Source organism: Lissotriton helveticus, chromosome 6 (genome assembly GCF_964261635.1).
Source record: "Lissotriton helveticus chromosome 6, aLisHel1.1, whole genome shotgun sequence".
NCBI lineage: Eukaryota > Metazoa > Chordata > Amphibia > Caudata > Salamandridae > Lissotriton > Lissotriton helveticus.
Window position 1 is genome coordinate 225559975 of NC_136067.1, and position 26474 is coordinate 225586448.

The 26474-nt window shown below is 49.0% G+C and overlaps 1 protein-coding gene and 1 long non-coding RNA gene across 4 annotated transcripts in view; one reads left to right on the forward strand and one right to left on the reverse strand.

Moving 5' to 3' along the window:
• Positions 1–23854, forward strand: part of LOC144762455 (uncharacterized) — an 81279-nt gene extending 57425 nt beyond the window's left edge. Inside the window, exons 3-4 of one of the 2 annotated variants that reach the window (XR_013596093.1) lie at positions 12585–12692; positions 23352–23854. This is a non-coding gene — a long non-coding RNA (uncharacterized LOC144762455). Of the gene's footprint in view, positions 1–12584; positions 12991–23351 lie in introns of those variants that run through there. The other variant, XR_013596094.1, reaches the window with a different exon arrangement.
• The window catches only part of CYP39A1 (cytochrome P450 family 39 subfamily A member 1), a 265029-nt gene continuing 251555 nt past the window's right edge, over positions 13001–26474 (reverse strand). For both annotated transcript variants that reach the window (XM_078647646.1, XM_078647647.1), the window contains exon 13: positions 13001–13332. The gene's annotated coding sequence lies outside the window, so the exon portion shown is untranslated. The remainder of the gene's footprint in view (positions 13333–26474) is intronic.

Here is a 26474-nt window from a genome sequence, read left to right on the forward strand (position 1 = left end):
AGACCCCCACGCGTCCATCTGCATACGACCCCGGCTACAGAGGTGCGGACTACACGCTTGCCTCTAGCCTGGCGGTGGAACATTTGAGAGTAGCGGAGGCATGGTGGGAGCGGCGAAGGCCAGGGCAGAGCGGCGAAGAAGTCGAGGCGGGCAGCTGAACGCACCGCCCTGCCCCGGGAACCACCTAGGCCGCCCACAGGAGGTGAGGCCCCCGCTTGCGGACCGCACCCCCCTGTGTATGCCGCCTGTTGATGCATCGGGACACTCAGGCTGAGTTGGCGGTGAGGACCCGGGAAGGGTGCAGTGGTGAGCCGCCTGCGAGTTCCGCCTGCATACCCCCTGGGAGTGAGGCACACAATCTGAGACTCGACGCTGGACCACCCTCCAAAGACACAACAACGCGTTTTACTGAGGTGGGTGCGCTTGGGCCCGACAATCACTGGTTGCCACGTTACATTGACCCTCCGGCGAGTGCAGAGAGCCTGGTGGGTTTGTGCGCCTTGCCGCCGCTGCTGGTGGTCCACCGTCGGGGGTGTTGATGCCCACGGCGCAGCAGCTCGCCATGGGCAGGCTGAGAGATAAGTCGCAGTCGAAGCTGCAGGGCCCGGGCGGCCCGACCCGCCACAAGCTCAGCAGCCGATGGAGATGGAGCCTGTATCAGCTCTGGCAGCCAAGTTGGACACGGTCTTGGCAGCGGTGGAGCGTATTGGAAATACCCTGGTACAAACCAAGACCTCCCTGGAAGCGCGACTCGACAAAGTCACCTCCGACTTCACGCTGCTGCATGCGGACCATCGCAAACTATCGGAGTCAGTTGCCGCGCAGCGCCAAACGGTCCAGAAACTGCAGCCGGTGGTGCACAGCCATGCCTCTGCTTTGCAGGACCTAATTGACAGAGTTCACGTGTTGGAGGATCGCGCCGAGGACGCGGAAGGGCGTTCCCGGCGCAGCAACGTTCGGGTAGTGGGTCTACCGGAGGGGGAAGAAGGGACGAGCCCCGAACACTACGTGGAAGACTGGCTGCGGGCTCTTCTGCCAGTTGGGACACTATTGCCGCAATTTGTAGTGGAAAGGGCACATAGGGTGCCAGCGCAAGCCCAGAGGCCTGGAACTCGGCCCCGTCCGTTCCTATTTAAACTCCTCAACTATCGAGACCGCGATGCAGGGCTCCGCGAGACCCGGAAGATGGGAGACCTCAAAGTGGGCAACACCCAAGTCTTGTTCTTTCCGGACTACACGGCGACAGTACAGAAGAGGCGTGGCTCGTACCTGGCAGTGAAGAAGCATCATAGGGAGCTAGACCTGCCCTATTCGCTGCTCTTCCCCTCCCGCTTGAGAGTGATCACCAAGGAGGGCTCGCGCTTCTTCGAGGCCCCGTCAGAGGTTTGGGACTGGCTAGAGGAAACGGGACAATGGTCGGGGCCGCGACCGACAGGCCCAGATGAAGGTGGCTGGCAGGAGCAGCGCTCTAGGAGGCGGCGGAGGAAGAGGGGGACCCGGCGGAGCGCAGGCTTAGGACAGGCCGCCCCAAGACCGGAGAAAATGCGACAGGAGCGACAGGAGGCCCTAGAGGCGGTTGCGAAGCTGGGTGCAGGGAACACAGGCAACGGCCTGGACCATGGACAGTTGAGTGAAGCACAAGCCAGCGGTCCGTCGTCGCCGTCCACGGTGCTGTCGGATGATATTGTTATGCCTACGGTCACGCCCCAGACAGCGGACTTCATAGTGTGAACTGGGACGGACTTGGAACGACCAGATGTATTGTCCGAATTGAATGCACTGCATATTGTATCCTTTCATTGCTTGCCAGATGTGTTGCTAGCGCAGGTGGCGGGCCCCCGATGCCAGGCGCGTCCCACACTGCAGGCGCCTAGCCGTGCCCGGCGGGGGGAGGAGTTGGGCGCTCAGCGCGTACACCACCCCATGGGCTACCCAGGGCCGATCTGGCGTGAACCATCGATTGATACCTTCATGAACACCTCCACAAGTTTGAGGGCCCTGGGTGAGGGCGTAGTACGATAAGCTACTGACTGCGCGCTTCCCCACACGCACTCGAATCGAGGACATGTTGCCTTGAAGAGCACTTACCTATCAAGTTTGGACGTTTGCCCCGTTGGGAAACCGCCCGTTGAGTTACCATGTTTCTATTAGTTCACATATTTCAGGAGCGACACTTAGCGAACACCCAGCACAAGCCCGACCCCCGGCCCGGCGGGTCGACCCCCCCAACCCCCCAGATGGCTACACTACAACACACGCCATGGCCAACACCACCATTATGACATGGAATGTCCGCGGTATGCATACCCCGTCGCGTAGATACTCGATATTCGCTTATATGCAGCGACACCGGGTGGGGATTGCGCTCCTCCAGGAAACGCATATGACCCAGGTGGAGCTGGACAGGCTCCGCAGGCGCTGGAGGGGGCAGATACATGGCACGACTTACTCCTCGCAAGCGCGTGGTACCCTGATATGGGTGAGAGCTGGCGTCCCCTTTACATACACTGACGCGCAAGTAGACACTGACGGGTGGTACTCTTTTGTTAGGGGTAGGCTTAACGGGCAGGAGATACTGCTGGGTTCCATCTATGCCCCCAACACAGACCAACCCGCTTTCCTGGCATCCCTCAACCCGGTCCTCCAGAGATATGCGGGCCTTCCCTGGCTGCTAGGTGGCGACTTTAACATGGTTTTAGACACGCACTGTTGTACCCGGCCTCGTGGCGTGGTCACACTCCTCCTGTATGGCGGGCCCTGGACAGCATCGACCCCTGTCCCCCGGCCTAAAGATCCGACCCCAATCCTGGGCCACCATTTCAGGCCCCGACTCCATCTCGGACCCTCCACGTCCAGACCACGTGACCGCGGCCCGACCTCGGCCACAGCCCCCGCGAAGCCCCGACATTGAGGCACCAAGATCCAACCAGGTGGTAAAGCGGCCACTTGACGGATCAAGGAGGAGGGGGGTTTCGCTGGGCCCCCAGCCGTCCCCGGACGCCTGGTTTCGATCGCCCTCCGGCCTCCCTGGGCGCTGGCTCCACCTCCCTGCTGGGTGTCTGGGCGCTCTCATCCCGGCCCCTCTGACCCCCAGGCGCGAGGGTCCGGACATTAAAGGACTCCAGACCTATATCTGGGGCAGCTCTGGAATGGGTCGGCAGTTGTATCCTGGAGTCGAGAGCCCTGCTGACGCTGTCGCGACTGACCCTGCGAAGAACTCGCTACTTTGAACCCTGAATCTCTGGAGCCTGCTGGCGCTGCCGCGGCCCAACCTCACTGAAACCATCTTTGGAGTCCTGCTGGCGCTGCCGCGGCCCAACCTCGCTGAAACCATCTTTGGAGTCTGCTGGCGCTGCCGCGGCCCAACCTCGCTGAAACCATCTTTGGAGTTCTGCTGGTGCTGCCGCGGCCCAACCTCGTTGAAACCATCTTTGGAGCCTGCTGGCGCTGCCACGGCCCTACCTCGCGGAACCCCCCAGCTCGAGGATTGAGAGCTGAGCGTAGGGTATCCCTGTGCCAGACTGGTACCAAGACTGTCCCGCTACCCTTTTCCCCCAGTTACCGAGACTCTAAGGATCCCTCGATCCGTTTGTACATATTGCCGAAAGAACCAGTCGTTATTGCTGATAAAGATTCTAAGAAGTTACCCTCTTGTGTGGTGTCCCTTTGTAGTGGGGTGATTGCTCTGCTGTGACGATTCTAGGAGAGGACCCCCATCCAGGAGGCCTCTCGACGGCGCTCAGCCACTTCCATAAGGAGAGGGGGGTCTCGGGGTGGTCAGTCAGACATCTTCTGCCTCCCCAGGGACCGCCTTTCTAACACGCACCTAGACCGCTCCTTCCCACCCCTGCGCGCAGCGGCAGCGACATCAACAGCACAAGCCTTTAGGACCTGGTTGGTACACTGGGACATACATGATCTTTGGCGCACACAACACCCTGCGGACAAAATATACTCGTATTATTCGGCTGTGCACGGCCTCCACGTTCGCCTGGACCGCATAGTGGGTTCCCAGTCCCTACTCCCGCTACTGTCCAAGACTGAGTACTTAGGAAGGACACACTCAGACCACAATCCCCTCTACTTTCAGCTTAACTGGGAGGCGGATAGACCCCCGGTGCCCACCTGGCGACTACAGCCTGCAGCGTTAGAGGACACTGAATTTAGGTCATCCCTGGGCACAGCCATCCTTTCTTATTTTGAAGATAATGAAGGCACAGCGAGCGATCCGGGGGTGGAGTGGGACGCCCACAAGGTGACTATCCGCGGGCACTGCCTGGGTGCCACGTGGAATATCCGCGCGCAGGTGTCTGAGTCCCTAACCTGTATCGAATCTGAGCTTCTGCACTATGAAAGAGAGGGAGAGGGTGCCGGCGAGCACGCGCGTTCACTGGGGGAGCTACGTGGTGAGCACGCGGTCCTACTTGAACGGCTGAGGTGCCACAACTACGCAGCCCACACGGCCAGAACACACTCACAGGCGGACAGGGCTGGCCGCTTGCTAGCTTGGCTGGTCCGAAAAGCACACCGCAGGGCTCCGATTGGTGCCATCCGATCAAACGATAGGTCGGTGGTGTACACGCAGCGCGAAATCCACCGGGCGCTGACGGACCACTACCGGGAGCTCTACAGGTCGCGCAGTACCGGCCACACACACAGGCTAACAGGGTTTTTGGACTCGGTCACCCTGCCTACTATTGAGGACAGCCAAAATGAGGAACTTGGTGCGCCGCTGTCCTTGGAGGAAGTGGGGGACGCAATCCGAGCACTGGCGTCCGGAAAGACGCCGGGGCCGGACGGCCTTCCGGCTGAATATTACAAAGCACACAGCGATATCCTGGCGCCTCAGCTCCTCAGGATGTATAGGGCGTCAGTGGACGTTGGCCGGCTCCCACCTTCCCTGAGGGAAGCGTTTCTAGTGTCCCTACCCAAGCCAGACAGAGATCCCATGTCCTTAGGCCCCTACCGCCCGCTGGCGATGCTGAACATCGACTACAAGGTGTTCGGAAAGCTCCTTGCAGAGCGACTGGCACCGGTGGTCTCGCATTTAGTGCACCCGGATCAGAATGGTTTCGTACCGGCAAGGTCCACATCCCTGAACCTCAGGAGGTACTTCCGGGTGGCTGCGGAGGCAACGTCGGCCTGGCCCAGGGCGGGATGTCTGGTGCTAGACTTAACAAAGGCTTTTGACTGCCTGGAGTGGGGATACCTGTCGGCAGTGCTGGTGGCGTATGGGTTAGACGACAATTTCCTGCAGATGGTGGGGCTTCTGTACAACAACCCCGTGGTCCGTGTTCGGATGGGACCCTATGTCTCTGAGGCGGTGGCGGTGGGTAGAGGGACCCGGCAGGGTTGCCCCCTGTCGCCGCTCTTCTTCGCTTTGGCAATACAGCCCTTGGCTGCGGCCATTAGACAGCACCTGGCGGATGGTATCCCGCTGGACGATGGGGTTCATCAAGTGTCGCTGTACGCTGATGATTTACTGGTCTTTGTCCGAGACGTGAGTCACATACCGGACTCACTGGCCTCTTTACTGGCCCGCTTCGCCGATCTCTCGGGGCTCCGAGTCAATGCGGGCAAGTCGTGCCTCTATGCGTTTAGAGAGGGCGTGACGGACCCGGAGTACAGTCTCCACGACGTGACGGACCCGGAGTACAGTCTCCACGGCACAAGAGTCCAGTGGCAGGAGGCCACGTTTAAATATCTGGGGATCCAGATTTACCGCCAGTAGACAGACCTGCTAGACGGGAACCTGGGAAGAGCAGTGACGGCGCTCCGGGCCCAGATAAGCTTCTGGTCTACACTTCCGCTGTCGCCCACAGGCAGAGTGGCCCTCGCTAAAATGGTGATGCTTCCTCGCCTCCTCTACTACTTCGCAAACCTCCCACTCTTCCTGCCGGCGTCCTTTTTCTCTAATCTCAATAGGATTTTACGAGACTTTGTCTGGGGTGCATCTCGGCACCGCCTCGCGCTTGGGAAATTCTTTTTGCCCACGGACAGGAGCGGGCTAGCGGCTCCCTGCTTTGAACACTATTACTTAGCGGCACAGCTCCAATGGGTCGCCCACTGGCTGGCGGACAGGGGAAGAGAGGATACCGCTACAGCTCACCCATCGTATACGCTGGAGCGGATCATTGCGCTATTTCATCCACTGGCGGTGCCAACGCGCCCCACCCCACTACTGTTGGCGGTAGCATTCAAATGCTTCCGCAGGGCACTGTACCTCACGAGAGGGGTGCGCTCTTATGCGCCTGCTGTGCCCCTGGAAGGTTCCCCCGGCGGTGGGGGGACGCTCACGCACTCCATGTTAGAGCAATGGCATGCGATGGATGTCCAGACACTAGGCGACCTGTACCAGGATGGAGTATTGATACCCTATGAGACGCTAGTCGCGGACGCTGGGCTCCCCCCCGGGGGCTTCCTAATGCACAGGTCCGTAACAGCGCACATGGCGGCTAAATGGGGCGATGTCGCGGAAGAACCGGCACAACATTTGACGATGCAGTACCTGCACGTTATGGGCAAGGGCAGGCACTTAGTCAGATGGTTTGCTGCTTCCCTACGGGCACATACAGAGCAGGACCTAACCCCACTACGGGTGAAATGGGAGAGAGACATGGGACGAGCGTTCGCAGACAAAGAATGGGAAAAGATTCTAAAAAGCCCGGTCCGCATCCCCAGAAATGCGAGGTTCCGCCAAATCCAAGTATACATAGTGCACAGGGCCTACCTGACCCCAGACCTAATAAATAAATACTTCCACAGAGCGGACGCATCTTGCCCCAGATGTGGGGAAGTGAACGCAGAACTTCTTCACATTCTGTGGCATTGTCCGTGCCTCGGCACCTACTGGAGGGACATTCATGCACTACTTACACGGAGCAAGGGCCGCACCATCCCTTGCAATTGGCCTGAGTGTCTCCTACACCACTTCAAAATGCCGCCTAGGGACAAGGCGTCGTCCAGATCCCTCGACTTAGGACTGGTGACGGCAGTCCGTCTCCTCACCAAGAGATGGAGGACGAGGGACCCACCCGCCACGAGGGTGTGGATCCTGTCATTCTCGTCGTGGGCGCGCGCGGAATGGACAGCCATCCGGAGGGAGGAAACTATGGGTCTCCGTAAGGAGCCTATGGCAGAGAGATGGGTACACATGCTAAACACTATGCTGGAGCCTGGAGCTGCTGCGGAGGAAGGGGCGGCGGGGACCTAAACTGACGCCACAAGCGGGAGGGGCGTGGGAACTGGCAACACCATGGCAGACATACCCTTAGGTGCAATGCGCGACACGGCGGCGATGCAACGTCTGATGCAGAATCTTGCGGGTCACCTGGGTGGGAGCGGAGGGGGAGGAGGGGGTCTGGGCTGATGGGGCTGAGTGCTGGGGCGAACAGCAATGTAACCTGGCAATAGTGTCGTAGTTAGTTGTTTTGTTCTATTGCACATGCTAATCATTTGGGGCTGGGATGGATATGCAATGCTTGTCCTTCTCCTCATAAAGAGGTGAAGAGCTGACTCCTGTTTTCTATTCGGCAGGCACACCCGGGCATTGGTGTCCCGCTCAAAACCACTTTAATTGCACTGTCATGCTGCCTCTGATGAATCATACTGTTGATGTCTTAATCCCTGTGAATGACTGAAGAGCAATTCTGATTGTAAAGCAGTGCCTTTTGTATTGTTGAATTTACAAATACCAATAAACAGATTTAATTAAAAAAAAAAAAATTAAAGGTTTGATGTTAGAGGGGTACAAAGTGATTGATCTTGATGTGGGATACAATGGGAGTGAGGGAGGTGGGAAGGGAAACCCAGAAATGGAGTCCTAAACATGATAAAACACTGATGTGATGTAATGGCGGAGATCTAATGAGTAATAATGATAACCAGTATGGAGAAGTTCTTTGTTTTAAACTTGGTTTTTGAACTGCTGAATGTATCATTCTGATATAAATCCTAAATAAAGGCACCTAAAATAAAATGTTTATCTAATCAGTATGTGTAAAAGAATAAACATTTTATGCGTAGAATTACTTTAAACATAAAAAATAGTTAAACATTTTGGCACAAAATTGTATTTATTTTTTCTTTATAAATGTGTAACATTAAATTAATGTTGGCTCCCCCTGCGACAGTTCTCCTGTTCAGCTTGCCTGCAGTCCGCTACCCTCTGCTGCCTGTCTCTCTCCTGCCCTGTTTGTGCCCAATGTTAGTTTCTTGCTCTGTTTTGCCTTTCTACTCGCTTTCCCTGCCCCCTGTTTTGCCTTTTTCTGCTAGATTTTCTGCCCTCTATTTTGCCCTTTCTGCTATTTTGTCCCCCCTCTTCTGCTCTGTATTGCCTTTTCTGCTAAATTTATCAGCCCTCTGCTTTGCCTTTCTGCTTGTTTTACTGCTCTGTTTTGCCTTTTTTGATTGTTCCTGCCATCTTCTGCACTTTTTTCTGCCCTCCATTTTGCCTTTTCTGCTTGTTTTCTGCCCTGCTTTGCCTTTTTCTGCTTGTTTCATCCCTCTTCTCACTGTTTCCCTCCTCCTACTGTTTCCTTTCTCCCTCCACCCAGGGCCCTCCCTTCCTTCAGGATGTACTTGCCTTTCCTGCTTTTTTTTCTGCCCTCCATTTTGCCTCTTAAGCTCATTTTTCTGCCCTCTGTTTTGCCCTCTTCTGCTCTGTTTGGCTTTTGTGCTCGTTTTTCTGCCCTCCATTTTGCCTTTTCTCCTTGTTTTTCTGCCCTCAGTTTTGCCTTTTCTGCTTGGTTTTCTGCCCCGGTTTTGCCTTTTCTGCTTGTTTTTCTGCACTGTTTTGCATTTTTTTGCTTGTTTCTTCCCTATTTCCGCCATTTCCCTCCTCCTGCCACCAAGCGCCCCGCCCCTTCCCCAGGAGCTACTTAGTGGAGGCCATGGTATGAACCCCTTCAGCAAGTCTTCGTTTCAGGTCCCCTGTGAAAATTCTCCTGTCCAGCTTGCCCGCAATCCGCTACCCTCTGCTGCCTGTCTACCTGATGCCCTCTGTTTGTGACTCCTCTGCTCATTCCTATCTCTGTTTTGCCTTTTCGTCTTGCTTTTCTGCCGTGTTTTTCTTTTTCCTGCTCATTTTTGTGCCCTCTGTTTTACCTTTTTCTGCTTGTTCCTTCTCTCTCGACCTGGTTTTTCGACTGAGACCTCACACCCCAGCATTCAAATACCCCCAGGGGTGACAGTGCTGCGCTCTACAAATGCTAATTGATTGATATATCATTTTTTAAGTAAAATAAATTTGCTAATTTTACTATTATTTCCTACGGGGTTCTATTTTAAGTCTCTGACTCCATTATTTGGTACAGCCTTTTTGGCTGTAGTAACTTTAGAAGGGCCGTTTGTGGTTAGCAATGGGCTTACCCTTCTGTGTGTATGTGTCCCTCCCTAAAACCCTTTTAGCCCTCCAGAGCCCCCCCTTTACTCATCTTGAATCCCATTTAGTAGTTGAGGGTTCACCTTTTTCTTGCCGCTCCCCCTGGTCCCTGCCACATTCACTACTTAGGGCCCGATTCAGGTGCAGTTAGGAAAGCATTCCCACTCAGGGCCCGAATACGATGCGGTTAGGAAGGCCTCCTAACGGCATTTGCTCCTTCCGAATCGGATCGGATACGTGTCTTACCAACCGAGGGCCAGATTACGATGCGGTTAGGAACATAGGCTCCCATATAAGTCAATGGGAGTCCAAACAAATCGTATCTGGAAGCATCCGGATGCATCATACTCGGTCGTTCAGACTCTCCCGATCCGAGTCGTTCGGAAACCATATCCAAACCGATTCGATCTGGAAGATTTCCTAACCGCATAAGAATCGGGCCCTAAGCAGTAGACGTACATGTGTGATGATCTCCACAAAGAAAAGATAGGAGAGGTGGATGTGGAGATTTACACTTGTAGGTTTGTGAATTGCATTTTGTAATAAGTAACTACGTAGTACTACCATAGTATTACTTTATGTACTACAAAATGCATTTTTTGAACTGGATCCATGTTCCTCAGAATTAAACTTGCTTACTCATTACCAATTCTTCCCTTTTTTACACTCAAGCCTTTTTGCTCAATTTACTGCTTTATTGGTGCTCCTGAACCCTCCAAACCCTACTTAACTTATCACTCCCTATCGCATTCCCTCTTTCCCTTGAACTACTGTGAAGCTGTTTGTGATGTAATTTGTTTTCCATACAGTGCTCAACTGACTACATTTTAGTGCTTTAAAGGTCCTTTTAGGTTTATCTTAGTCCACAAAGGCAAATAATGCACTGAAAATCAGAGCATGGGAGACTGTCCATAAAGTACATTATATTTTATTTGTAACTTGTAATTGAGTCCAGAGTTTCCACAATCTGTAGCCCCACCTGACAAGTAACCTTGTCTCGGTTAATATCCATCTCTGTAAAGACTAGCTTTGGCATGTAGTGACTGAGTCAAACTCCTTTATCAACTATACGACACAGCCTTGAATTTCATTTTCCGACTCACTTCAAACTGACTCTCTAGCGTGTCCGTCACATCAGTAATAAATATTTCTGAAATGATTTCCATGATCCTGCTTTTGGAAATTTCCTGAATGTCGTTGCTTGCTATCACTTGGGTGAGTGTTCTATTCTGTTTAAATTGCATTTATATCTTCTTATGTTTTATATTAGTCATGCACTTTCCTCATACTTGCTTCTCCTGCATTCTGGTTCTAGGTCTCGACCGTTGGTTCAGTTGAGTCCTAGATCCATGGACACTGAGGCAGAACTTATGTTCTCAATATAAACATCTATTTAAAAGCATGAACATACGGTTTCTGTGTGGCTTTGTAAGAAGTTGACCACACATCACATTAGAGGATGGGCGATTTTAGATTCCTGTGTGAGAAGGAGCCTTCAGCAGGATCTTATTCTGTGCAGTCGATGATTGGTAGAGGTGCAGCAAAGCAGTTCACCCTTTGTTTGCTGCCTATGGTACTTAATGGAGCTGGATGTTGTTGTGTTTAACAACTAAAGAATATTCTTTGTGAGATGCGACAGCCTGGTGTGATGCGATAGTCAGGCAAGTGCCTTGGGAGCAGTTTAGGACTGCGCTGACCGGCTAAGGACGTCTGCTGGCTGGCATACACAATATATGTAATGTGTAGCCATTTTGAAAAATTCTTTAAGGGTCTGTCAGTTTATTGATGCATCAAACTTTAAGCAATGCACCATTGATGTCTGTACATTTTCCTGATAAAGCTTGGGGACAAGTTGGCTTTGAAGTTTGCAGGACTCATACATTCTTTACTTCCAAATTTGTGCTATCTTATTGTTTTAGTTGGCTATTTTTCGTAATTGATTTATTATGATTTTGTGGTAGATAGGAGTACCCAGGAAGCTATTGACTTCTTTCTAGAATCTTTGTATTAGAAGGTTCACCGTTTGAACTAATTACAGATAATGGAATGCAGTTGGTGCCTGATAGTATAGAGAATGTTTTTTAAAAAAAGTATCAAACATTACACAGTTTCTTGATGCAGTACACAATCTAATGGTTCTGTGGAACGTGGCAATAATTTCTTAAAGGAAGGTATTCAGATTGCACTGACCTGGGTGTAGATGTTGTTGTATTTGTAACGGAAAAATATGGACTTATCTCAATACTCCACATTTTACTAATGAGTTTTCTCGTTTTGTGTTGTTAAGAGGGAGGAAATTGCGAACTGTACTTGTACCTGATAGAAAATACAATTAAGAAAAATGCTAGGCAGAATGTGTGGATATGGCCAAATTACATTCTTCAATAAAACGTGCAAAGGAGAATATGAAAAATAATGATGATAGTTCAGGTAGATATTTTAAAAACACAGTGAAGATTCGTACTTGAGTCATATTAAGACATATGAGACCAAATAATGTAAAACTGATTTTAATTTATTTCTGTGGTCCTTCTAGTGTGGTCTGGGCTGCCCAAAATTACCGGGCTGCCCAAAATATCCAAAGCAGTGTGTGTTCCTGGGGAATTAATATTGTGTAGCAAATTTCCATTTGTTGATTTGTCAGAAAGGTGTGATTTACCGAATAAGGAGTGAAATCCATCTTGTATTCCGGGAAGAAATATTTCAGTTCATGATGACGATCAATTTCATAGTGTACCTGGTGAGATCATAAATGAGGGTCCATGCTATGATTGAATATTGCTAGATGTGGGTGCATATTTAAAAAAAAAAAAAAAGATTAATTGAAGGCTTTGTGTGCTCAGTATCGTTTGCTTTGTATATCTTTCTGTTTATTTGATTTTGCTTTTCAGTATATTATAATATTCAATGTTTACCTTTTCTTTGTTAAAGGGATGGAATGTTGTATCCTGTAGTATTCTGTGCATTCTGTTTTAATTGCATCCATATGTTCTTATGTTATATATTATGCCTCCTGCCTACTTATCCTGTTCTAGATATCGGCCATTGGTTCAGCTGAGAGCTGGATCCATGGAAGACGATTTAAAAAAAAAAAATGAACATACACTTTCCTTGTGGTTTTGTATAAAGTGCACCACACAACAGTGATTTAAAGCTTGATGTCGTTTAAATCTTTATGGTTTACAAATTCTTTTCTTGCCAGCCTTGAAACCTCTCACAGTGAAACATGTGTCTGAAGGCAATCAAAGTCACCTTGAGAAATGTAAAGATCAACTACGCTGGACATTTGGATACTTGGATAACAAATGATGTAAAGTTAATTTGAAATAAAAAAAATACCTATTTACATCAGGAACATGAACTTTTCATGTTAAAAAAAAGCAAAAAGGGTGCATTTTATTATTATTCAAGCCAATCCTGCACACTAACTGAAGCAAATGGTTAATTCCACAACTACACTTTACCCAAATTTAACAGAGAGAATAATGCTGCAATGTGCAGGTTTACAATCTAAAATTATGTGGAAGTGGTTGTCATGAGGAGGCATGATGATCAATGAGAAGCAGGCACCTGGAATTGACTTGTTCATAGCAAAACACAAAAAGATACCATGCAGAGTTTAACTTTAATTAGAACTTTATTCAACGGTAATATGAAGAAAAGGAATGGCAAGGCGGGACACTGTAGCTTGACCAAAATAGAACATTGAAAATAGTCTTCTTCCCAGAAAAAAAGGATCTCAAATAAAATTACATCCTTAGAATCTTTCTGTACATCTGAAGGACGCCATGTATCTCGGATGCATCCTTACAACGCATGCGTCTGTTTTTCTTCATCTAGGCACATTTAGTATTTTTTCTTTGAATTTGTGACATTTGCATTGGAAGTTCGATAGCAATGTCCAAAAACGGCAAGCGCCTTTCAGAGATTTGACAGTATTTTCTGTTATCCTGGAAAATACAAACAATACACTTTAACCCATTACTGACCAGATCTTATATAGGCAAATTGTTTTCTATCATTTATACAAATAGCAAATGTAATGTTCCAGACAATATACTCTTTTAAAAAAAAGTGCCACAATCTCCAAAAACTTTAATTGGTTTGGTGACTTCTGTTTGAACATTTCTCAACTAAGTAACATCCTATTTCACATGGTACAAAAATGACACGACACCTTTAAACGTCGTTCACTTCAGCCTCTTACATTGAAAAAGTTCCCTAATGCTAGATTCTTTGCAACTATAAGACAAGCCATCACTCTCCTTGAAAGCTCCAACAAACATGTGCATTTCAGTTTAGCAAACTGCCTGCACGCACCCCAAGCTGCTTCCTCTAATGTCTCAAGAACCATCACATAAAAATGTGCTTGATCTCCAGCAGCAGATCTCTTCCCATGATCCCTGTACCCTGGGTGTGGACTGAATATAGAGAAAGCAGACATGTTCTGGAGGTTATCTTAGTTCAGTGCTGCAGTTACTGAGGCAAGTCAAAAGGTCATAGATGGTGGGGGAGCAGGGGCGGTTTCTCCTTTAGGGCTCAGGGGCTGTGCCCCTCTAAAATTCATACACATTTAAAAAAAAATGTTAAATAGATAGATGTATTAAGTCTGGGCTGTCTGTTTTAGGCCACCTGCCCTACCTCACTGTGGAGCAGGAGACGGAAGCCATGCAGTAAATCAACTTTTTTACTGGTATGCATGATACAGGGCTTTCTGTTTAAAAGCCCTTCATTGTCATTGTGGTCTAGGGTTGTATGCACACTGTAGGCCAGTGACACCACATATGTCATGGTTTCGGGTGTCGGAGACTTCATCCCTGCATGATTTTAGATGTCTGTCATTCAAAGACGTAGATCCCACCCTTTCCTCATACGTGAGAGCAGATGCATTCCCACTGCATTTTCTGCAGCACATACAAAAGCATGCAATCTCCCACTCCTAGCAAAATACCCATACAGTGTCTGTTTACAAGTTCAAAACTGGCCTGTTTTTTTAATGTGGGCAGCTTTTTTAAATATCTGGTTAGCTTTATTTCGGTGCCCAGTCCGACCCTTGTCCTGTGCATGGTGTGATGAGGGTCGTGTTGTCCTGCATGTTTAAAGTACACTTGAGTGGTCGCAATATTGATGGTATGCTTTATGTGTATGTCTGGTGTTTTTCCTCAGGTGACACATTGGTCTGAATAGATGTCTGATGATATTAGGTATATTGAATCTTCCGAGTTTCTTCTTCTTTACTTAAGGAATAGGTTATATGCAGATACAGTCAGGAGCCAGTGTGTACCTTGTACAGCCTTCAGGCCTGGGCCAATACCAGTGCCGGATTAAATCCTGTGGAGGCCCCTAGACAGTCGAAATTTGCCCCCCCCCCCCGCACAACCAACAATTTTAATAAACCAATTTTATTACACAAATCCAAACATTAACAATTATTGTTATTAAACAAAAATAATTTTTAACATTATTTTAATAAACCAACAAATCTTTAAATATTCACTTTCCTCAATTTGTTTGCTGTGAAATCTTTCAGGGTATCTTGGAAGTCTCCCTTTTTGCAAGACCTTGGAGTCTATAATGTAAAGTTTTCATTTCTTTGAGTTGATTCATTGTTTACTATCTTTTAGAAGCAATTTAAGAAAGCTTGACGATAATTTTCTTAAAAGATCAAATACAAATGATTTTGAAAAGTGTCACGGGCCCCTAAAAGGAGTGGGGCCCATAGGCCGGCACCTACTTTGCGTGTTTGGTAATACGCAACTGGCCAATACTCACTGGTGGAAAGTGAACAATCCATAAACTAAGATCACACACTCCAGACACCAGGACGCTAATGCAGGCTATATAGACACATATAATCCGACACAGGTTCCTCCTTTCTGTCAACACAAAAAAGGCACTTCCGAAGAACCAGTACATATTATTAACACCTTACAACACATGCAGATAAACACACTACAAGGTGCTCTGTATAGCAACATTCTCCAACTTACATGACAAACAAAAAGAAAGTTGTAGCGGCTGTAGCTCAGAAAACACAACATTCACGCATTCACTAAGAACAACTAATTAACCAAGTTCAAGTTCAAGAATTTGTATAGCGCACTACTCACCCAGAGGGTCTCAAGGCGCTTGAGGGAGGGAGGTGAGATTACTTATCGTATATCCAGGTTTTTAGTTGCTTTCTGAAAGAGAGGTGGTTCTGAGTGAGGCGGAGGTGGGTGGGGAGAGAATTCCAGGTCTTAGCCGCTAAGTAGGAGAAGGATCTTCCCCCCATGGTGGATCTGTGGATGCGCGGGATTGCGGCGAGGGCTTGATTGGACGATCTTAGTTGGCGGGAGGGGGTGTAGAAGGATAGACGCGTGTTGAGGCATTCGGGTCCTAGGTCGTAGAGGGCTTTGTGTGCGTGGGTGAGGAGACAGAACGTTATTCTCTTGTTGACAGGGAGCCAATGGAGGTCTTTCAGGTGGTCGGAAATGTGAGCTTGCCGAGGGATGTCCAAAATGAGCCTGGCTGAGGCGTTTTGGATGCGTTGGAGTTTTTTCTGTAGTTTGGCTGTGGTTTCGGCGTAAAGGGTGTTGCCGTAATCCAATCGGCTTGTGACTAGTGCGTGGGTGACTGTCTTTCTTGTTTCGGTGGGGATCCCAACGGAAGATTTTTTTGAGAATTCGTAGGATGTTGAAGCAAGATGATGAGACGCCGTTGACTTGTCTGGTCATCGAGAGGGAGGAGTCTAGGATGAAGCCCAGGTTACGTGCGTGGTCCGTAGGTATGGGTGCGGTTCCGAGGGCAGGTGGCCACTATGAGTTGTCCCAAGCAGAGGGGGATAGTCCTAAGATGAGGACTTCTGTTTTGTCCGAGTTTAGTTTTAAACGGCTGTTCTTCATCCATTCGGCTACTTCTTTCATCCCTTCGTGTAGGTTGGTTTTGGCGGTGTTTGGGTCTTTTGTGAGGGAGAGGATCAGCTGGGTGTCGTCTGCGTAGGAGATGATGTTGAGGTTGTGTTGGCGCGCGATGGATGCGAGGGGTCTCATGTATACGTTGAAGAGGGTAGGGCTGAGTGATGATCCTTGTGGTACGCCGCAGATGACTTCGGTGGCCTCTGATTTGAAAGGGGGTAGGCGGACTCTCTGGGTTCTTCCGGTGAGGAACGATATGATCCAGTCCAATGCCTTTCCTTGTACTCCGATGTTGCTGAGGCGTTGTATGAGGGTGCTATGGCAGACTGTGTCGAAGGCTGCGGAGAGGTCAAGTAAGATGAGAGCTACTGTTTCTCCGTTGTCCAGTAGTGTTCGGATGTCATCTGTTGCTGCGATGAGGGCGGTCTCGGTGCTGTATTTGGCTCGGAAGCCTGATTGAGAGGAGTCGAGGGATTTGTTGGATTCGAGGAAGGCGGCGAGCTGACTGTTGACGGCTTTCTCTATGACTTTGGCGGGGAATGGGAGGAGCGAGATGGGTCGGTAGTTTTTAAGTTCGGTTGGGTCAGCCGTGGGTTTCTTCAGAAGGGCGCTGAGTTCGGCATGTTTCCAGTTTTCTGGGAAGGTGGCGGAGTTGAGGGAGCAGTTGATTACGTCTCGGAGATGGGGTGCGATGATGGAGTCTGCTTTGTTGAAGATGTGGTGGGGGCAAGGGTCGGTTGGCGATCCTGAGTGGATGGAATTCATCAGGTGGATGGTGTCTTCAGTGGTGATTGGGTTCCAGGCGCGAAGGTTGTTAGAGGGGGGTTTTGGTTCGGAGGTGGGTGGAGTGGGCTGGTCTTCGGGCTGGTTTTGAAAGCTGTTGTGTATTTCGGTGATTTTATTGTGGAAGAATGATGATAGAGAGTCGCAGAGGCCTTCGGAGGGGGTGATGTCGTTAGCGCCTGCGGAGGGGTTAGTGAATTCTTTGACGATGTTGAATAGTTCCTTGCTGTTTTGGGCATTGTTGTCAAGTCGGTCCTTAAATGCTGATTTCTTGGTGGATCGGATGAGTTGGTGGTGTTTGCGAGTGGCGTTCTTGAAGGAGGCCAGGTTGTCAGTGGTAGGGTTTTTTCTCCAGGTTTTCTCGAGTGTCCGACAGAACTTCTTGGCTTTCTTAAGGTCATCGTTGAACCAGGGTGCTTTTTTGTTCCCTTGCTTGATTAGATGGTTTTTCAAGGGTGCTAGTTCGTCTGCGCTGTGGGTGATCCATTGTGTGAGGTTGGTGGCTGCTTGGTTTGGGTCCGATGAATTGGCAGGAGTGTTTTGTTGAAGCGACGATAAGAGCTGGTCGGTGGTGATTGTGTTCTAGTTTCTTCGGGGAATAGGTTGTGGGGGGTTATGGGACGTGGATTTTTTGTAGTGGAAGTGAACGCAGCTGTGGTCCGTCCAGTGGAGAGTTGTGGTGTGATCGAAGGAGATGTGCTTGCTGGAGGTGAAGATGGGGTCGAGCGTGTGTCCGGAGGAGTGGGTGGGGGTGTCAACGAGTTGTTTGAGTCCGAGATTGGCCATGTTGTCCAGAAGGGTGGTGGTGGTGTTGTCGTTTTTCTTGTCCAGGTGGAAGTTGAGGTCTCCCAGTAGCATGTAGTTCTCGGATGGGATGGCATGTGGGCTGATGAAGTCAGCGATGTCTTCACTGAATTGTGAGCGGGATCCTGGGGGTCTGTAGATAAGGGTGCCTCTGAGTGTGGTTTTGGGGTCGGTGTGAATCTGGAAGTGAAGGTGTTCGGCGGTAGTGAGGTTATCGTCGGAGCTGGTCGTGATGCGGATGGTGTTCTTATGGACGATGGCGATGCCTCCTCCTGTTTGGTTGATCCGGTCTTTTCGGATAATCTTGTAGATGTCCGGGATGGCAATGGCGATGTCGGGGGCTGATGAGGCGTTCATCCATGTTTCTGTAAGGAAGGCGACGTCCGGCGATGTAGTGTCGAGTAGGTTCCAGAGTTCGATGGAATGTCTGTGGACTGAGCGGGTGTTGAGCAGGATGCATTTTAGTTGGTTAGTGGCGGATCTTTGTGTGGAGTTTGTGGATTTGGTGTGGGTCTTGATGCCGTCGAACTTGCAGGAGTAGCAGGTGAAGGGTCCATGGGTGTGTCCTGGGGCGGCTTGGTAGCAGTTTGGGAGTTGGCCGGGGTTAAGGGCTGAGAGGGTTGCGGCGTCGTATGTTATGCGGGTGGAATGGGTATTGCAGGGGACAGGGGGCTGGCTCTGGGCGCGGTCCAGGCGCGGACGGGCGTAGACGGGCTTACCTTTGGCGTGCCTTCGGCACGCATGGGGCGCGACCGCTGCGCGTTAACGCTGCGCGCAGAGGCATCGGTCATATGTTGATAGTGGGGGGGAGGGGCGAGGGAGGATCAGCTGGGAGGCGGGCGCGGGGTGGAGATCCGGGCAGGAAGACACAACAACAACAAAAACAAAATGGCAGCATGCCAAAAGCGAGGCGAGGCGAGGCAGCAGACAGCAGTCTGGCGCTACGATACCAGTGGTGGCAGGCAGATCGGGGAGCAGCGTGAGGAGCGACCGCTTCTGTGGGAAACAGGACGGTCAGACAGACAGAAGTAATAATGCCACGCATACTCTCTGGGTATAGCAGACAGAACAGAAGGTTGGAGACCCGTGAACAGCCAATGAAGACATAGACAGGTCTTCTCCCACCCATCGCTAACTCAGCACCAATGTTCTTGCGACCTTTAGGGTTGAAGAGGTGGGTTTTATTAGGTCGATCACTGGAGACCTATTGTAAATTCTTATGTTGGGTTAAAGCCATCCCCCAGCTTTTGATTTGTTTGTTTCAGTGTCCTTCAAAAATCCTTGCTTGCCAGTAGTCAGTCATGCCTCTTTGTCCCTCCTTTCTCTCTTCCGTTCCTCCCAGGCAGCAGGGACTAAGTACTGTCTCATCACACTACAGTTCTTTGTCTGGTCTCTGGGGCACTACTTTTTCCTTTTTTTCCTGCGCAGTTTCTTTTTGCCAGTGTGTAGTTTCAGCACCATGGGTGATTACATTTAAATATAGTTTTCCTCCCTCCCACCTCCTCCTGATTCCACAGTTGTATTGGGTGTAGTCTTTCGCCATGCCTCCTTCTTCGTTGGTTATATTTTTTAGACTTTTAGCAATTTTCGATGTCGTCCGTCATTTGGAGTTTTTTTGCAGTATTTTAGATGGTTTTGGGCTTTGTTTTAAGGAGGATTGGGCGTGTTCCTCTTGTGAAAGCTGCTGCAATGGGCATCTGGTGATCTGTAACTTTTAGTCACTTAAAAATAAACTTTAACTTTTAATTACTGCCTGCGGCACCCGCTTACACTTTTAAATATTCAGCGGGAGGGCAGCCTTCATTTTAAGATACTGTCTGACGCCTGCCTTCACTTCTACATTTAAGCACGACGTTCGCCTTCACTTAGCTCACTTTCACTTTTATATGTAAGAGTCACAGCCGCCTTCACTTTTGAATACTAAGAGTGATGCCCGCCTTCACTTTAAAAATCTAAAAGCATCTAAGGCATTCCGCGTTTTGACTCACATTCCATTCAAAGATGGCCGTGAGCTTTGCTGCCTCTTAACCTGTCGTTTGCAGATCCCTGTCTGTATGTGCTTCCCCCCTCGTTTGTGCGCATGCTTATTATCAAACGCCTCATGGGAATGGCTGGGCCAGCCCCCTGGAGATGCTTGGATCCGAGTGATCGTTTGCTGGCTCGCGCACGCTGACACCGGGGTTTTTGCGTGTTGTTCGGAGCTTTGTGGCGCCTGTGGTAGCTAGCGCTGTTCCTCTTCAGTACGCTGCCTCCTCATAAAGACGTTCTTGTCTGAGTGCTGGCGACATCGTGGGGCTGTGCTGAGGCAACGGTACATATTGCTTTAGTTGGTGTTTCTTTGATGAGTGGTGTTCTGACAAAATCTGGGAAAAAACATCTTTCGACCTTTTTGTTTTATTTGACGCTTTTTATTACCCAGCACAGATCTAGTTGGTGACCCTCCGGTAACAAAGCACACACAACGATGACGAGACGCGCACGGCCATGAACTCTAACCACTCAGGATCACCCTCGGACCCCTGCCCACACCACGTATTCAACAAAGCGAACGCAACCATCGCACCCCAACTACAGAAGGTCATCAACATTTCCTTCGAAACAGTGACATTCCCGGAAAGCTGGAAGCACGCCGAAATCAACGCCCTCCTCAAGAACCCCAAGGTGGAACCCAAGGACCTCAAGAACTTCCGGCCCATCGCCCTGCTCCCCTTCCCGGCGGGGGTCATCGAGAAAATCGTCAACATGCAACTGACCCGCCACCTCGAGGACAACAACATCTTAGACCCATCCCAGTCCGGATTCAGACGAAGCCACAGCACCGAGACAGCCCTCATCGCCGCCACAGACGACATCAGGCACAAACTTGACAACGGCGAGACATCAGCCCTCATCCTCCTCGACCTGTCAGCCGCCTTCGACATGGTCTGCCACCGCACACTTAAGACACGCCTCCAAGAAGCTGGAATCCGAGAGAAGGCCCGGGACTGGACCATGTCCTTCCTCTCCGGCAGAACCCAGAGAGTCTGCCTCCCACCCTTCCGATCTGAAGCCACCGACATCATCTGCGGCGTACCCCAAGGCTCCTCCCTCAGCCCGACCCTGTTCAACGTCGACATTGCCCCCCTCGCACAAGTGGCCCGCCAGCATGACCTCAACATCGTCTCCTACGCCGACGACACTCAGCTCATCCTCTCCCTCACCAAGGACCCGCACACCACCAAAACCAACCTCCACGAGGGAATGAAGGCCATCGCAGAGTGGATGAGGAGCAGCCGCCTGAAACTGAACTCGGACAAGACAGAGGTCCTGATCCTCGGCCCCACCCCCTCTGCCTGGGACAACTCCTGGTGGCCGACCACACCGGGAACAGCACCGACACCCACGGACCACGCACGCAACTTAAGATTCATCCTCGACTCCTCCCTCTCCATGTCGAAGCAGGTCAACGCCATCTCCTCAGCCTGCTACAACACCCTCCGCATGCTCCGCAGGATCTACAAGTGGATCCCGACCGAAACAAGAAGGGTGACCCAAGCCCTCGTCAGCAGCAGGCTGGACAACGGCAACACACTCTACGCAGGAGTCCCAGCCATACACCTACGATGACTACAACGCACCCAAAACGCCTCCGCCCAACTGATCCTCAACATCGCTTGTCGCAGCCACATCACCCCCCACCTGAGACACCACCTGCACTGGCTCCCCGTCAACAAGAAGATCACCTTCAAGCTCCTCACCCACTCACACAACGCACTCCACAACACCAGACCAGCCTACCTGAATAGCAGACTCAGCTTCTACACCCCCACCCGCCAGCTCCGCTCCGCCAGCCTTGCCCTCGCAGCCGTCCCCCGCATCCAACGAACAACCTCCAGCGGCAGATCTTTCTCCTTCCTCACCGCCAAGACCTGGAACACCCTCCCTACCCACCTGCGACAGACCCAAGACCTGCTCACCTTCAGAAGACTCCTCAAGACCTAGCTATTCGAGCAGTAGCAGCACCCCCTTCCCTCAGCACCTTGAGACCCTCACGGGTAAGTAGTGCGCTCTACAAGTGACTGATTGATTGATTGATTGACAAATGAATCGCTCTGTACCAGCCACTAAAACACTTTGATTAAAACTTAGTGTGACAGATGCAGCAGTCTGTCTACATTGTTTTCCTCGTGTAAATCCTCTATGGTGCCGAGTGATTATGTAATTTACAATAATTGAAAACCTGAGCTAAGCGTGGCCTCGCACGGACTAGATTTACTACTTAGCCGCTCCACGGAGCGCAGCACAAAGGCAATGCTCAACTTGTAGATGGCTGCACCGCATAGAAATGCAAATGGCGGACGCTAAGTAAGTGATTAATTGATGCTAGGCATTCAGCCGCTTAGCTCTCTGTTTCTAAAGTGAAAGATGACAGACAGAAAGAAAGAAAGGGCATTAACCCGGTGTTTCTACTGCAAGACCGGCTAGTGGCTGTAGAGGCTTTTGGTCTGGTCTGCTGCTAGTGTTATGCCTGAGTCCAGTGACTTAAAGTCACTTAACTCCATGTGTTCCCATGCCGTCTTAGCATCTATAAAGTGAATGCGCATTTAAAGCTCGCTGTGCATGGACTCTCTGTGCTGCAGCATCTCTTTCCCAGCTGCCTTGTAAACAAACCGTGACTCCTGACAGACAGCTGAGTGTGCTGAAAGTGTGACGGGCCTCCCCGCCCAGGGGGCTAAGAGCTTCCTGCCTGGGCCGCAGGGGGCGTTTCAGTCCATCGGTAACTACATTCAGCAAAGCGCTGGCACCAGTGATGTCCTTTGTGAGAAGCTCTTTTCTAATGGATTAGTCACAATGTAAATGCTCCCATATTCTCATTATACCTTATGTTTGTGAGCGTCTTTGCATGGTGAGCTACTCATTTCAAGCACTCAGCAGAAATTATTTACATTCTTTGAACTCTCAATTCTGTACCTCAGTTGATGAGCTTATGAATTCTAATCAATTGGGAGGCAAATAGTTCAAAGTAAGTCAGAAATCGTGTGTGACCAGAGCTGAATTAAACATATTCCCAGTCAAGCACACAACAAAAATAATATATTCAACTTTTTTGGGCAGTTCACTTTGTGATTTTTTTCGCCAAAGTTTATTAATTGCCTCAACAAAGTGGTTCCTAACCATTGAGGGTACGTCATCCAGAATTACAAAGGGCATTCTCTAAGGACAAATAATGGTTGCACACATATTTCACAGTCTTCCACAGTGTATTTATTCTCTCTTTGCACTTTCTTTAGTTTCATATTCTTACAGTACTTTGTTTATTAAGATCCAGAGAGGATGACGGCCAAGCTTCAGAAATAGTCCTTGCCTACATTAGCACACATTACCTCTAACTATTTTCCGATAATGTATTTCAAGTAGATATACGGAGTGACGTCCATGTGATAAGTAATGTTCTGGATGTGTTCTATCTGGCTGCTCCTGAGTTTTCCTTTCCACCTCTGCCTTAGGATCAGATGTTCTCAGCAGGATGATGATGATGCTCTTTCGTTGGCTCGGATCCTTTGACTGACAGACTCGGAATGAAGTCATGATGAGAAGAACCAGGGTACTATTGAGCTAGTAAAAATGCCACTCTTCGCATCCAGAATTTGAGTTTGTGGCAAGTCTCTATTTTTTTGTTCTGCCAAACTGCTTTGTTTTGTGCTAGTGAGGCACACTCTCAAAATAAAGAGCCACAGGGGCAGCCAGAATCCTGCATGTAACTTCTGTGCTGTATTGTAAACCGGTTTATCAGTGTTGTCCATGATAATGAATGTGCTCCTACTACCTACCTCGTTTCATGAATCCATTTTACCACTAGAGTTTTCAGTTATGGCTGAGGTGGCTCTAAGGAAAACTGGCTGACTAGTACAAGGAGCTGGTAACTCATTTAAACGTGGGGGTGCAATCCAATGTGCTCAGTTAAATTCAGTTAATAAAATGGTTAATTGTATTGATATCATGCAGCCAGTGCTTAGTCTGAAAAAAAGAAACATACATGTAAGGGCCCAAAGTTGTTCTTAAGAGCTCCCAGCTAGTGCTGTACAGTATCATGGTTACCAAATACCAAGGCTGATTTCTCTTGACTCCACCTCATACCTCTTTCTTCTTTCTTATTCATCCCTGCTTTCTCTCTTTCTCGTTGTATTCCAGTCTTTCTCCTTCTCCTTTCTTCTGCCTTTCTCTCACTTACTTCTTTTTCTATCTTTCTCTTGGGTCTTGATCAAAGTCTAATAAAAATAGGTACTGGCTCCTAAAAACAAGTAGTTGCAATACAATAAATCTCGCATTACTGGAAGTTTGAGCAAATGGTGTTGCAAATAATAGTGCAACGTTAATAGCTCAACCCTTCAGAAATGCGAGACCTATTGCATTGCAAATGCTTGTTTTTGATAATGGCCTCAAACGGTTTCCTTACTTTCCCTTTTGGATACTATACTCGTTTTTTTCAGTGACTTTGTGACGTCACTGCTGCAAATACGCAATGAGTTGTCACAGTCAGGGACGTTTTAGGGCATAGGCAAAGTGTGCACTGGCTCAGGGCCCCAGGATTTTAGGGGGCCCCTTGATGGAGCCAGCTCTGTTCTGCAGAGCGTCTTGACCCGATGACCTTGAATCATTGCTAAACAGATTGCTTTAAATACCGTTTGTCATTAATTTCTTTTTAATGTGGGTGATGTGTGAGGGTCTATTACCAAAACTTTGCAGATAAATGTTGTGATTATGTTTCGTGCAGCATACATAAAGAAGATTCTTTTAGATCAAAACAGGATCTCACTATGAAACATGGGAGGGTGTCATGGAGTTTATCTGCAGTAATATTAGTGAGCTGCTGTTGTGTTACAATGGTGACCTGTTGTGTTACAATGGTGTCAACACACATCACTGTCCCTGAATTTTAAATGTAAACACATTTAAAATGTGAAATGTGCTGATGCACTGTCAGTGCCCTAGCATAATAGGGCATGAAAGAGCTGAAATTGGATCATAAAGCTGGTCTGAACATGGGCCCCCAAAATATGTCAGATGCTCCTGGTCAAAGTGCATTTATTTGCAAACATGAATGAACAAATCAATAGGAGGCGATTGCCTCCAGTTCTGGCAGACTTCTTCTTTCAACATTCACTATGGTAAAAGGTTACACTAGAAAATGTCTTCGTCATTGGGAAATGTATATAGATAGCCTACAGAACTGTTGAACTTGCCCTTGGGTGTTCATTACTTACAGCAGGTCACTTGCTAACTGTTCACAGTGACTAGCAGCTCGCTCACAATGCTGCTTCATTCACCTTACCTTCCTTTACAACTCTAAAAACGTGAATCTCTTTTCACGTGTAGCTGTTGAATCCGGCGTAAGTGTACTGATCAATAAAACTCACCGTTCTATGGATTTCCCTAGTAGGTACAGACATCACAGAAAAGAAAGACGCAGGCTGCGCTAAATCGGTGTACAAATAAGCAAAGACTCATTAAAACGGAGAAAATAAATGTTTGTTTACTGATAATGTGTATTTCAGCTTTCACTGCCCAGTCCTGAGAGGGCGCGGATCGATGCGCTAATTAAAAAATCAAAGAGCCCCTACACTGAGACTGGCTTCTAACCACCAAGCTAACTCAGTGGCCTAAGCACTCATTACTGAAAATCTAGTGCAAGCTGCAAGTCAAAAGAGAAACTTCTGGCAAAGCCAATTCAGCGCTTCACACCTTCCCAAAGTCAATCGACTGAGTACTGCTAAATTGTGAAATAGAAAATGTAGTTTTCATTGCAGAAAGCAAAATTCCCAAATAACAAGATAATATTAGCATTGATTGTGCCGCATTACGCTGCCTACTTTGCCTTCTCTTGCCGCATAAGTTAGTTAACCATGCCACATAATTTAGTTGGCCCCTGCCGCATAATTCCAGTGTCCCTGGCTATCAATCAATCAGGGGTTTATAAAGCGTGGCTACTCACATGTAAGGGTCTCAAGGCGCTAAAGGGGGGTGGGGTGCAGCTGATCCGTCTGGGGGCAGGGGTCATCCTGCTCTCACAGAGCCTGAGGAGGCTTTGTGGGTCGGGGGCACAGAGGCAATGTGTTTGAAAAGTGTGAAGTCAGAAGCTAAAGCTCTAACACAAGCAGTGTACGTTCTTAACTTCCTCGGGTGTCTGGTTCAGACATCTGCATGGGTTCTGTAACATCATGACCTAAAATCCCATTATGAAAATCAGGTGGGCAAATGTGCCTTATGATTTGTATACCACATGCTAATCATACAGTTCACTGACAGCAGTGCCTTTTCAGACATTCATCCTTCCGAGGTCAACTACACCTCGATTTAATTAATAAAATAGGCAGTGTGGGCTTTCGATTTACAGCCATCAAAGGCAGTTTCCACTTTGTACTGTAGAAAGGGCGTTATTGTTGTTATCAGCCTGGCATCCTTAAACTGATTCCATCCCAATAAAATTGGCTCACTGAATTCAAAATGTTAATGGCTATGCGTAAGTTCTGCTAGTCCTGGGCAAGTGGAGACTGCTCAGTAAGCGAGCACAATTGAGCTGCTGAGTATATTGTACTGCTGGTGTAATACAGAAACCCTATGCTCTTCAC